Source organism: Lynx canadensis, chromosome A1 (genome assembly GCF_007474595.2).
Source record: "Lynx canadensis isolate LIC74 chromosome A1, mLynCan4.pri.v2, whole genome shotgun sequence".
In the NCBI taxonomy this organism is placed as follows: Eukaryota; Metazoa; Chordata; class Mammalia; order Carnivora; family Felidae; genus Lynx; species Lynx canadensis.
This window is the reverse complement of record NC_044303.2, coordinates 29,311,314-29,325,523: the sequence shown is the minus strand read 5'-3', so window position 1 is coordinate 29,325,523 and position 14,210 is coordinate 29,311,314. Positions and strand designations below refer to the sequence as shown.

At 37.4% G+C, this 14,210-nt stretch overlaps 1 protein-coding gene and 1 pseudogene across 5 annotated transcripts in view; both read right to left on the bottom strand.

Annotated features, from left to right (window-relative positions):
* ELF1 (E74 like ETS transcription factor 1) overlaps positions 1 to 14,210 on the bottom strand; it is a 110,755-nt gene that overhangs the window by 38,067 nt on the left and 58,478 nt on the right. The gene's annotated exons all lie outside the window — the stretch shown is intronic.
* Positions 3,804 to 10,004, bottom strand: LOC115511282 (annotated as a pseudogene).

Sequence of the window (14,210 nt, the reverse complement as noted above, 5' to 3'; positions counted from 1 at the left end):
TGCAACAGTAAGTGCTCAAGCTCTAGAGTTAGAATGATCCTATTTAAGGCCAAACTGTACCATGCCCTGGGTGTTTGAACGCCATCAAAATTTTCAGCCTCTCTAGTTTTAGTTTTCGTGTGTATCAAAAATGAGAATAACTTCTAGAGTTGTTGTAAGAATTCAAGAACATGTAAACATATCATTTGTTATACTGCATGGCATAGAGTAACCGTTCAACAAAATAACTGGATGATTAAGTACTTCAATACTGGATTTAGATAGAAATAAACACTCTTAAAACTTGGCTAACTTATATACGTATATCAAATCATCACATTGTACACTTAAACATGTTATATATAAATTACATCTCAATAAAACTTGGGGGGAAAACTTGGCTTACTATAATCTTACATTAACAGGCATGGTTTTTTGTTTTTGTTTTATTTGAATAAGAATAGCCCTTTCAGGAAAGTAATGAATGCAACCAGAAAAGTAGTGAACACAACCATCTCATCTCAGCAACAACCATTTAAGCTTCAAGGTAAAGCAAAAGCTGAAACATACATGTTTACTTTGTGACAATTTATCAAACTATACATTTAACGATTTGTGCATATTTTTTGTTTACGTAACACTTCAATAAAAAGTCTAAAAAGCAGAGGTCAATCTGATAGAAGAAATAGAACTTTAAAATGTCTCCAGTTCTCTCTGACCATTACTTTGAGACAGAGGTAAGGCAGAGCATTTGCAGGGAGAGGAGACTTGAACCAGATCAAACAAACACTATGGCGATATTTTATTCCCTTTTATAAACCATAAAATTAAAGGAAACCTCTAGACATGGTACATCTAGATAGATATAATTAGGGTGAGTGGTGAACAAAATGAATTTAAATTAAAAATCCTTTAAACAAGTTCCCATGGTGCATTTAAAAAAAATTAATAGATTTTTGGGGTGCCTGGGCAGCTCAGTCAGTTAGCTATCCGACTTCAGCTCACGTCATGCATGATCTTACGGTTAGTGAGTTTGAGCTCTGCATCAGGCTCTGCACTGATGGCTCAGAGCCTGGACCGTGCTTCAGATTCTGTGTTTCCCTGTCTCTCTCTCTCTGCCACTCCCCTGCTTGTACTCTCTTTCTCTCTTAACAATAAAAACTTAAATAAAAATAAAAAACTTAATAGATTTTTAAAAAGATGTATTTTGGGGAATAGAGTAATACATGAACACATTTGTATTCCAAGAGTTTAAAATATTGTCCCTTTTCCATATAGTTCTCCTCCCTAATAACTACCACTGTTACCAATACATTTTGAATGATTTTAGGAATTGATCTATTACATAAAACAAGCCAGAATTGTGCAATACATCTCCAAGGCTCAGCATAAAGTCCTGTGAAGGCTTCTTCACAGCCAAATTCTCTGCACACTTTAAAAACCCTGTCATTAAAACAGCTTCATTATCTGCAAATAAGAATACTTCTGTTGATTAACTCAAGCTCTCCATTACACGAGCTTATCCGTCTTTATTTTAAAAGAAAATGAAAAAGAGTTTTAGCAAACAGGCAGAAAATTTATGTACCTATAGTACACACTGACCAACACATTGGTCTAAATATAGTTTTCCTTACTAGAGTGTAGTACATGAATCTAGTGTTTAAAATTTTTAGTATGCAAATGTATTTGGGAGAATGTGAAAATTTTACTTATTTATAATTGCTATCAAAGAGGTTTTACTTAATATTCTTCCAGATTCTCTTTTTCCTTCAGGGTTCTTTTTCTCTCTTATGGTTAAGAGTTTGGGCTTTCTCAATCAAAAAGACTCAATTCCAATGCAGGCACTGTAACATTCTACAGTGGTGTTTCTGGGCAACATTCATTTCCTCATTCAACCTCTAGGAGATTTCTCTTTACAGGGGGTTTCCTTATTCATAAAATAAGGATAACAATAGTTGCCACACCATACAGAGTTATTATGCTGAGGATCGAAAGAAAATATGTGAGAGCACTCTCTGCTTTGTGAAGACTGTGTATCCCAGGCAGCTGTCCTAACTTGGGCTCGAATAATACTTTCTTCCTTTCTTTTAGAAATTCTAAAAGAAATTTTGTTCATTTTGTGTTGACACATCCTCTAGAGAAAATATCCTGCACTAGTCAGAATGACTAAAAATAAAATAATTAGAAGAAAAAGCAAGAAGTAAAACATTTTTAAGTCAACTGCATCCAAGTGTGTAGATCATTCAAAATAGACTCTTTGGAAGTTGAAGGAACAAAAACATTATTTTTTAAAGAAAATCTAGAGAAACAGGTTTATTGATCTGGACTTTCTAGTCTGGAGAATCACTTGTCTTTCTTTTATAAATTATAGATACAGTGTTTTAGCTGATGCTTAAGAGTCTCATTTCAAAAAAATCTCAGATGGTGAGGTGCCTGGCTGGAGGCTCAGTTGGAAAAACAAGCGACTCTTGATCTCAGGGCTGTGAGTTTGAACCCTATGTTGGGTGTAGAGATTACTTAAATAAATAAACTTAAAAAAATAAAAATAAAAATCTCAGATGGCTTTTTAGACACCACTGTGGACCCTACCTCCTCAAGTATGTAAAGAAAAGTGTGTGATTAATTATCAAGCCTCACAGAATAAAGGAACCTCACATGGAGATAATATTCCATCTTTTAGGAGTAACCTTTGGATAGACTTGTAAGAATTCTGTTTTTTTAGCCAATATTATGTAATAAGATCAATTAAAAAGGAAAAAATGCATATTGCCCACAGGATCCGGCAAATGTAAGAGACAATAAATACTAGCTATTATATTAAAATATGTATCCATTTTGGGATTAGCCTACTAATGTGTATGTGCACACATTCCCCCAGGTTTTGGTATCAGTGTTACGTTGACTTTGTAAAAATGACTTAGGAAACTTCTCTCTCTGAACTGAAACTGTTTAAATGATTCATTAAAGTTTAAAATAACTTACCCATGAAACTCTTTGGGATTACCAGTTTTATGCATGTGGCAATTATTCCCTGGCAATTTCCTCAGGGCTTTTTTTTCATTGTTTCTAGTGCATTTTCATTTTAAACAAAACACCAAATATTCATTACTACCTTTCTAAAAACTTAGACATACTTCAATGCACTAGCTCAAATGATACATCAAATCCCCATACAGTTCTGTGTTTTTTCTTTTTCAAATTTTTATTTAAATTCTAATTACTTAACATACAGTTTCATATTGGTTTCAGGAGAATTCAGTGATTCATCACAAGTGCCCTCCTTAATCGCCATCACCTATCCAGCCCATCCCCCACCCACCTGCCTCCATCAACCCTCAGTTTGTTCTCTATCATTAAGAGTCTCTTATGGTTTGTTTCTGTTCCCCCCCCCTTCCCACATGTTCATCTGTTTTGTTTCTTAAATTGTACATGCGTGAAATCATATTGTATTTGTCTTTCTCATACTTATTTCACTTAGCATCATACACTCTAGTTCCACCTATGTCATTGCAAATGGCAAGATTTCTTTTTTTCTGATGGTTGAGTAATATTCCATTGTGTTTCCATTGTATACACACACACACACACACACACACACACACACACATCTTTAAGGACATTTGTTCTGCATTATGTCTTAACAGAAGTATAAAGAAACTAAGTACTGTCAAAATTGGTGAGTCAATAAACAGCTAATAAGACCAATTACCCACTGATACTCTCAAACAATGTTATTAAATCAGAACTGGGATCCAGATATCTTTAGTAAATAGGCTAGGTAATTTTGAACAGTGCCCTGAGTGCCTTTGCAACTCTGCCCTAGGAATCTATTGTAAGATTCTAATATAGTTATTCTAGCTATTCAGTAATAAATGTGAGAGAATACAATAGGAAATGGAAAGAAAATATTAACTCTGTCACAGAATCATTTGTGGGAATCAAAGTGTATATGAAATAGACACTGTAAACTATAAAGTGCTCCACAAAATGTTAGGAAATATTTTTACACTTCACTCAAGACTAGAGCAGGCAGTGTATTTCTGGCATGGAAAAATCAACTTGCAAAGCAGCAGCAGGGCACACAATTGAATATATAGGCTTCTGTCAGTCCCTTCACTTCCCAATGGCTCTCTTTCTTCAATATCCTAGGTTTCTATAGATTGTGGATTTTTTATAAACATCATGATGCAGATATTATACTGTAGCCAGTGGCTTGGTATAAGAGAAAAAATATTCAAATCTCTGGAAATTAACATAAGCAAAGCGCTTTCTTAATCTGATTAAAAAGAAACTCACTACAGTGCTATGTAAAAAGTTCTCTTCCAATCTGTCTTCGAGAGTTCAATAAAATGATCAATATAACAGAATAAAATTAAAATTAAGTGGTATTCCTAACGTGGTGGTGGTGGTGAAGCAGCTACTACAGTTAAGTACTTTATATGGCTTATCCCTGTCAATCCCCACAGCACTATGCAGTTTTATTGACATCGGGCAACCAGCTAGGAAGAGGCAGAACTGAAACCTGAACCCAGACAATCTAACTCCCAAGTCCACAAGATTAACCATTAGGATAGACTCTAAGAGTACAGGATCCGATAAGTAGATTATGGTCTAACAAAAGTTTCATCTCAGTTAAAGCTTATATATATGTATGTATGTTTTATTTCTGTTGGCCCCAGCAGAGATGAGTGTTTCTGAAGAAGCTTAGCTTCTCTCTTGCACGGCACCATAAAAAATAGTGAGGTCTAAGTAAAATGGTCTTTTCTCCAGAATTCCCCTATTAGATAATGTTCAAAATTCCACTGTAAATCCCTATGGAGTTGATTTGGCTAACTCTAATCCCAGTTTAGGTCTTTTGTGACTATTGGCTGCCTTTAGTCTTTGCCCAGATTTTTCCTTTTCTCAGCCAGGATAAATTATAACTTACTTGGCCATGCATCTCGAAAAGTAAAATGGTCACTGAAAACAAACTTGGTTTTCCTATTAGAGTGCTCACTTTAAAAGTTCAATACATTGGTAGGTTAAGGGTATGTGGGGGGTGGGAGAAACGTAAATTTGGGGAAGTATGCTAAATTTTAACCAGGTTTAAATGTTTAGTTACAAGCCAACTAGATAATACTTTAGCGGTCACTATCAGATTGAGGTTTTAACCATGCAGATTCTACATAACTCAAAAAATTTAAAATCATAATTAAGGAGGCAATTACTACTTCTAAAAGATGGGACTTTGACAAGAATCTTATATAAATATGTATGAATCATAGAATAAAATGAGGCAGACATTCCTGAATACAGACAGTTTAGCTACAAAGCCTTTTCCAGAATGGAAAAGTAACACTAGCCAATCCTAGGCAATAAAAGAAATTAGAGTCACTCCAAAAAAACTGAACAACTCCCGGTCAAACTATATTCAAAGAAACTTAACATGCTTTAATGTTAAAGGACAGTGCTCCCCCACAGAATTAGTCTGCCAGATTTTTCAAATCCTGAGTGATAAATTTGTTGGCTTATTCTAGAACTAAGCCAGCAAAGAAAAAATAAGGGGGGGGGGGGAAGCTGAATGAATTTGTCTAAATGATATTCAAATTATAAAAATTGACTTCATTACCTAATTTATCCCAAACAATTAACAGAGAGTATGCAGTGGTACACACAAACTTTTAACACTTTTTTTTAATTTAATTCAGGTCATTCACAACAGCAACTGCCACATTTATTGACCACTAGGCTTTTGTTAAATACTTTACATAAACACTGAATACTCATAACCTTGGGAGGTAATTCTTTCATTTTTGGTGAAGGAAATCAAAGCTCAGAGAAATTTAAAAACTTGTCTGAAGTCACACGTCTAGTAAGTGGTGGCTCCTGGTTCCCAGGCTGATACCCTGCTACATGTCACAGATTTGTAATTGACAGGAATTACCAATCTGCAGAATTCAATATTATACTGAAGTTGCAAGCAGTTGATCTTAATGCACATAAACAAGTCACTTTTCAATAAATCATTTCCCAGGTAAATCTTCAATACCAAATTATTTCTGAATGTGCTCACGCGTTGAGGCAGGGGAGGGGAGAGGAAGTGCCAGTTACTTGAGCTTCCCTGTAGTTGCTTTCCTAAAGGTAAATCGCAGTTTTTCCTAAATACTCTTTGTTTTTTCCATACCAGAAAATAAAGTGGAATGAGAGAAGTGCAGAGTCAAACAAAACCATAAAAATATAACAAATCTTTAAATTGTCACCTAAAATATCACCTTTCAGGAGAGGAAAATTCTTTCCTCACACTCCAATCCCTACAACTCCAGGTCAATTCCCGAATCCCTCCTCACATGCTCAGTGCTCTTTTTCTCAATGTCTCAATAGGTGAGAACAGATGAAACAGGTAAGCTCACAAATGTATTACTAGTCATTACAACATAATTCTTCTTTCCAAAAAGATAGAACTGCCCTAATACTGAGAATTTTGGTTCTGTATCAAAAACAAAACAAAACAAAACCCAAAAACTTTGCCCATATTCTAACATCTTTAACATTCAGCATATCAGATTTATGAACATTATTTAAGGACATCACTTTGTTAAATTCACACTCTAACAAATCATTCATGACCGGTTTTCTTTTTACTTTAGTAAATCAAAGGACATTATTTTCATCATTATTCTCAAAATAATGTTGAAAGTGACTTTGGCTTAGGGGGCAAAAAAAAGTCCAGTAACCCTATCTGTTCACATAATGACTTATCCTTCTCTTTATGTGTTACATGCTAAGTAAAACGAAAGGAGGCAAAATTTTCAAGATCATGTGGCTAAACTGAGCTACATCAAAGAGGTACTAATTTCCTTATTCACCCAGCAAGGCTGCTCTAGGTGACTGAGCACTTTCTGGGAGAAGGGAGATGGCCAATTCCACCCCCAACAAAAAACTGACCAACACGAACTTTAAAAAAAAAAAAAAAGCATTTTTTTGAAAAATATACAGAATGGATAAGTACAAAGTGATATACCCAGACAATGGAATATTATTTAGCAATAAAAAGAATGAAGTACTGATACATGCTACAACATGGGTGAACCTTGGAAACATTGTTTAAGTAAAAGAAGTTAGTCACAAGAGACCACATACTGCATGGTCTCTTGTGCATACTACATTCAATGTATACAAAATGTCCCACGACAGGCAAATCTATAGAGACAAAAAGTAGACTAGTGGCTGCCACAGTGTGGGAATCCGGGAGAATGGGACATGACTGCTAACGGGTACAGGTTTCTTTTGGGGATAACAAAAATGTACCAATATTGACTATGGTGATGGATGCAAAACTCTGTTTACATAGTAAAAATCGTTGAATTGCACAGTTTAAATAGGTGAATTGTACGGTATGTAAATTACATCTCAATAAAGCTGCCATTTTTTTTTTTTTTTAAAGGTAGTACTCAGGTCTATCAGGTCACAAAGACTATCAACCTCAATTACATTAACAGATTAACTAGAATACATAACATTTTCTTTTTGCTAAAATCATAAATGCAAAGTATAATTCTTCCACATTTAAAACCACTTTTTAACTACTTGCATGCATTGGTGGCTGACATTATTCAAGGCACAAGCTGGGTGACAGTTCCCAGTTTTATCATTCCAAGTCAGTTGCTTCCCCTCTCTAAGCCTCGATTGACTCTTCTGTATAGTAGGAATTAAAGTACCTACTTCGTAAGATTGTCAAATAGGATAATCCCTGTAAAGTACATAACACAATGCACAGGACAAAATGGTCAGTAAACACTAATTACTAAAGTTTATCACTGGATGTTTCTGGAACTCTTCTAGTCCATATCCTATCCTATGCGACGACCTCACCCATATTCATTTTTCACCTCTTTTAATTGGCCTCCTGCTCCCCAAAGGGTGACCTGCTTCTATTCTGCTGCCTCAACACCTCAGAACTTCGGTGTCATTGGTCTCAGACACCACTCTGCCATCCATAATCCTGCGTGTGGTGGTCTTCTGGACAATGTGCAAGGAGCTACTGCTGTCCAGGGTGTCACCGAGACTGAAATCCTCCGTGTCTTCCAGCAGGTGATGGTAGGCGGTGATCTCAGCCTCCAGCTTGACCTTGATACTCAGCAAGGCCTCATGCTCGTAGGTCTGGTGCTGCCCCTCTGTCCAGGTCTGTGACAGCTCTGACTCCCGGTGCAGCAGGACCCCACTGAGTTGCTCCATCTGCATCATGTAGTGGGCCTCCACCTCCCCCAGGCTATTCTCCAAGCTGGCCTTCAGGTTTCTCATCAAGTCCAGGTTGATCTCCAAGTACTCAGCTCTGGGAGGGTCATCTCAGCTGTTCCTATCTCAGTGGTCTATGAGGTGGCCACTGTGGGGCTCTCCTCAATCTGCTGGAACCAGTACTTGTCCAGCTCCTCTTGGTTCTTCTGAGCCAGCTCGTCATAGGGCTTGGATGCCTGCCATGATCTTGCTGAGGTCCTGAGATTTGGGGGCATCCGACTCCACGGTCAACCCAGAGTTGACAATTTGGTTTTTTGGACCCCTTACTTCCTCCTCATGGTTTCTTTTTCATGAGGAACAGCTCCTTGAGAGCCTTGATCTCTTACCTCCAGCTTCAGTCAAGTGACACTGCTGTCATCAATGATTCTGTGGAGCTCAGGGAGAGCATTCTCCACAGAATGGCACATGGCCAGCTCCATCTCATATGGACTCTGAAGTCGCCAGCAACAAGATGGGCACTGTCAATATGCAGAATGATGCAGGCACTGTCCATAGATTTTGCAAAGATCTGAGCCCTCAGCAAAATGCTGTTAAAAGTATTGCCCCCAGTCTCTGACCTGGGGTCCCTTCCTCTCCAGGTGTTCCCAGATTTTGAACTCCAATCACTGATTATCAGCCTTGAGGCTCCTCACCTTCTCCAGGCAGGAGGCCAGGTGGTCACTCAGGTCTTGCATGGTCTCCTTCTTCCTGAGGATGCCCCCTATGCCTGCCAGACCCCTAGCCATCCTGGTGGCCAGGCCTGGGCCCCCCACCACCCTATTAGCTGGTGGAGCAGAACACAGAGATCTGAGAGGCTGAGCCCCTGGTGCCTGCATAGACTCTGGCATCCGCAATGCTGACTGGCAGGACCAAGTGGTTGGGCGACAGCATGGAGCCCTGGGACCAATAGTTGGAGGAGAAGTCGGAGTGGGTGGTGAAGTTCATGCTATTTGAGGAGGAACATGAGAGGCCAGGACTCAGGCTCAGGCCACTCATCCATATTCATTTTAAAGACCTTGTCATGGGGCCTGATGAAATCACTGGGGGGACAGTTAAGGGAAAATTGCAAAAGAGAGTAATAATAATTTCCTACTGCCCTCACCTACTTCTCCTTCATAATAACCATCAGCTTCCTCACTAATAGTTGGCAGGGAGATAAGCCTGGCCAAACGCTAGATCATAGGAAGGTTTGTCCCTTCACATAACCTGAAGAGTGCCTCAGGGTGATTCAAAGTCAGACTTTCCAAAATGTAAGCAGACTTATACTATGGGCTCTGTGGCAGAACTCCTTTGATGAGGGTTCCAAATGTACACAAAAGAAACAAGCAACCTCTGGTATGTTAGTTGTACAGAAGGTTAAGCTTTTAATGGATCTGATAAGTCTGATCTGCCAAGACTACAAAAGAAGGCTACAAGAACAGGTAGATTGATCTATACAACCTGGAATTACATGTAAATAACAAAATTCCTTATGTCCATGTACAGGTTAGTTATCACCATCCCAACTTCTTGTCCTCCTGTTGCTGGTGCTGAATAAGTTACGCATAGAACACTTCAACTCATCCCTTCTATTTTAATTTTAAGGTACACTTAATCCCAGACCTAACAGAATTTTTCCTAACACAATTTCTTAAAAATGGCCCGTTGGTGTGATCTATATTCTCTACAAAATACAACCTCATTCTCAAGATACAACCATGTCAATGGGGCGCCTAGGTAGCTCAGTAGGTTACGCATCTAACTTTAGCTCAAGTCATGATCTCACAGTTCATGAGCTGGACCTCTAACTCTGGGCTCTGTGCTGACAGCTCAGAGCCTAGAGCCTGGAGCCTGCTTTGGATTCTGTATCTCCCTCTCTGCCCCTCCCCTGTCCATGCTGTGTCTCTTTCAAAAATGAATAAACGTTAAAAAAATTGGGGGAGGGGAGGAGTTGGAGGGACTGCCTGGGTGGCTCAGTTGGTTAAGCGTCTGACTTAGGTTCAGGTCATGATCTCACGGTTTGGGAGTTCGAGCCCCACATCAGGCTCTGTGCTGACGGACAGCTTAGAGCCTGGAGTCTGCTTCTGATTCTCTGTCTCCCTCTCTCTCTCTCTACCCCTCCCCCGCTCACACTCTGTTTCGGTCTCAAAAATAAACATTTAAAAAAAAACTAAAAAAATTTTTTTAAATAAATTTAAAAAGATACATGTCAAAAACTCCCTTTGTAACTTGAAGGAGTCTCCTGAGAAACAGAAAAATCTATATGGGGGCAACTGAGTGGCTTAGTCGGTTGAGTGTCTGACTCCTGATTTGGGCTCAGGTAATGATCCCAGGATTATGAGATTGAGTTCTGCATCAGGCTCTTCACTAAGTGTGGAGCCTGGTTAAGATTCCTTCTCTCTCTCTCCCTCTGCTCCTCTCTCCTGTTCATGCTCTAAATAAATAAGTAAATAAATAGAAAAACTCTGTATAAATTACTTATTTATAATTTCAGTGATAAGTTTTGAAAGTTATTTGACATGGTGTTGACTAAACACATACAACAGAACAGTTCTAAATACATTAACAGAAAAAAGACTCCATGAGGATTTCTTTCTGGTCTTACAATTGTGGTGATATGGCAAAACTGCCCATGCACTGAGAATGTGGATAAATAGGGTCTTAGAAAATATATATACTGTAGTCAAGAGAGTTTGGGGAACATTACCTCTCATTCAAAAGTCTTCTGATGTGATAATGTACATATGAAAATGTAATGTGGCAAATAGTAGAACAATGACAGTAAGTGATATAGAAATGACAGGATAAAGTTTGTTAATTCCTGAAGGAATAATTTTAGGATAAATTTCTAGAATAAGCAGGTTTTGTCCTAAGATTTTGAAAGAGATTAGAACTTCAATAGGCAGCAGGTATGAATGTGGGAGATCAAGCAGGAAAGCACTGGATATTATACAGTAGGCTGACAAAATTAACATAGTACAAGAAACAAAAAAACATGAAACAGTTACACTATGAAAAGCTTCTAACCATAAGTTAAGGTGGTTAGACTGATTATGTAATCAAGGAATCCGTTAAAAGTTTCAGTACTTTCTACTGTTCCAGAACACTTCTGCTCATTCATTTGTTAGATAAACTGGATCTTTCTACAAGATCCAGTTCTAATTTAACTTTCACAGTGAAGGTTTCCCAAAGTTGCAATGCTGTGTTTCTCAAACACTGCATGGAGAATTACTGGGTATCTTGTTAAAAAGGCAGCAAGGCACTTTTTATCATTTAGCGTCAAAGAATCAATATTCAGAGCAAACCAATTTATACCCAAAGAAGGAATGTTGTTAAGACCACCTTCTTATATTGTGATAGGATTCTACAAAAATATTTGTTTCACTTTCCCATGCATGTCACCAAGCTTCTCCCTAGTGAGCTAAGTCTGTTAAGTATAAATAACTATGATTTACTAGGTTCTACTTTTAGAACCAACAACTGAAAAAGTATAAGATGTAATGACATGTAAAAATTATAAAATGCATTAAACTATCAACTGTTTTTCATTAAATTAACTTCTGGATTATTTGAGCCTATAAGTCAAGTTTTTCTCTTTAGAAACTTGTATCCACAACCTTCAGATTTCTTATTCTCATAAATTCCCCAGGCAAACACACCTGTTTAATAAGGTCAAATCAAGGCACCTCCAAATAAAAGTACATACTGCAATTCAGCACTGATGGTGTTGCTCTCCCACAGAAGTGCTTCACTCTCTGCTACAAATATTCACAGTTTGGAACAGATAGCAAGAAAAGACTTTTAAAAGTGGCTTGTCAGAACCAACAATGTTGGTGTTTCCTTTCCAACATTACCAGCCCCCCAAGCAATTGTGAAAAGAGTATCATACAAGGGAAAATGATCAAGGTGGTGGCAACCAGACATTAACGGTGTCAGTTGCTTTAGATGACATTTATAACCACAGACCATAACTCAAAACAGGAAATGTCTTCTAATCTGGTGCCTTCAAACAGTGATTTTATAAAGAATCAACCAAACCAATATAGGATCATAAAACAATTGTTTTAAAAGATACAAATATTTGGGGCACCTGGGTGGCTCAGTCGGTTAAGCGTTTGACTTCAGCTCAGGTCATGATCTCACAGTTTGTGACTTTGAGCACCGCATCAGGCTCTGTGCTGACAGCTCAGAGCCTGGAGCCTGCTTCAGATTCTGTGTCTCCCTCTCTCTTTGACCCTCCTCCACTCACACTCTGTCTCCGTCTGTCTCTCTCTCAAGAATAAACATTACAAAAAAAATTTTTTTGAAAAATAAAAGATACAAATATTGTATAACTTTGAAAAGTTACAATCCCAACAGAGTTTTATGTAACTTAAGGAGTTAATTCTAAAATTTATTCAAAACTCTATACCAATATTTTTAGGCAGGGGAGGGGGAATATCTTATCAGATGTCAAATCTATAAAATGATACTAATGAAAGTAATGTGGTATTGGCATAATACAAAACAGTTAAATGGAATAAAATAATAAAATACACCAGAAAGTTCAAAACTAAAGTATTATGTGGTAATTTAGTATATAAGAGGTGGCACTCTTAGTGTGGAAATCATAAAATATTCAATAAATCTGAAGGGTCAACATCCTCACTCGTGGGAGAAAATAGTTGTCAGATCCCTATACCTCACATTCTATTAAAAAAAAAATATTCCATATGTACTGGGGAGTTAAACACATAAAACAGAAGAAAATATAAATAGAGTATTTCATAATTTGGGGGTGAGGTAGTTTTTGTTCATTTCTATTTAGAAACTCATAAACTAAAAACGTGTAAGAAAGCTCTTGAATGATTTTATTGGCCTAATTAGGCCTCTGACACTCCGTCTTCTCTCTTTTCTACTCCTTCTTCTCAGTAGATGCATAGCCTATGGCACCAAGATGGTCTTGGGAAGAAATTTTCCAGTTCCAGATCCAGAGGTACGACCCATACATATTGGAAATAAATAAGAGAGCCCCACTGCATTAAAATTTTTTTGGTAGGTAAAAGATGAGACTGAACATCTAGATCAATGATTCAGTTTCTCATGAGTAATTTTCCACGTAACTATTAATACATTTTTAATTGGGACCAAGCAATCCTCTCCCTCAAACTTTTTCCCTTCCTAACCAAAGCTCATCTGGATTTTAAGGCACCTCAATCCAAATTCTCTTTTATAGGTTAGTTATAAATTTTTAGATCTGTCACCTCAATAGACAATACAAACAGCAAAATTATAATTCCCTGTCAAAAGTAAGAATCAATTTTATTACCTGTAGTAACTATGTTTCTAGATTAAAAGTATGATACATTATAATTGGCCAATTAATGTGAAATATTTGGGATTAGGCTTTTTTCAGTATCTAAATCAACTTACTGGGCATATTTTAAACCTGCAGGTCCTCAAAATATTTTTGCCAGTATAGTGAGTCTAACACAGCATCTCTCTCACATCACGTCTTAATTAAATTCCTACATAACCTGTTTAAAACGAAGTAAATTATAAAGTCCCAAGAACCCCTAGCATCTCCCCCACCCTGCAGTGGAAGGTGAGGCAGGGCAGGGAGACTAGAATTAACTTAGATCCTTTTCTCAATGCCTCTTGGATCTTCTTCACATTCTAGAAACAGTAATTTGAACATCACTGAACATAAACTAAGTGAAAGCCAGTTTGAAATTATTCAGTTTAATCCCTTCATTCAACAGATGATGCAATCTAGATCTAGAGAAGTGAAGGGACTTCCTCAGAATCACGTGCTTTGCACTGAAGTGATGTATGATTATGGGACTACTAACATCTTTCCTTCCACTTAAAAAACAGCCCAGGATTACAAATACTAATTAAGCAACTATTACAACCACCAGTCCTATATTACAAAAAAAAAAAAAAAAAAAAAAAAAAAAAGTACATGTCTCGTTGTTATGTCCTCTAGAAACTTTTCAAACTACTTTGAAATAATTACT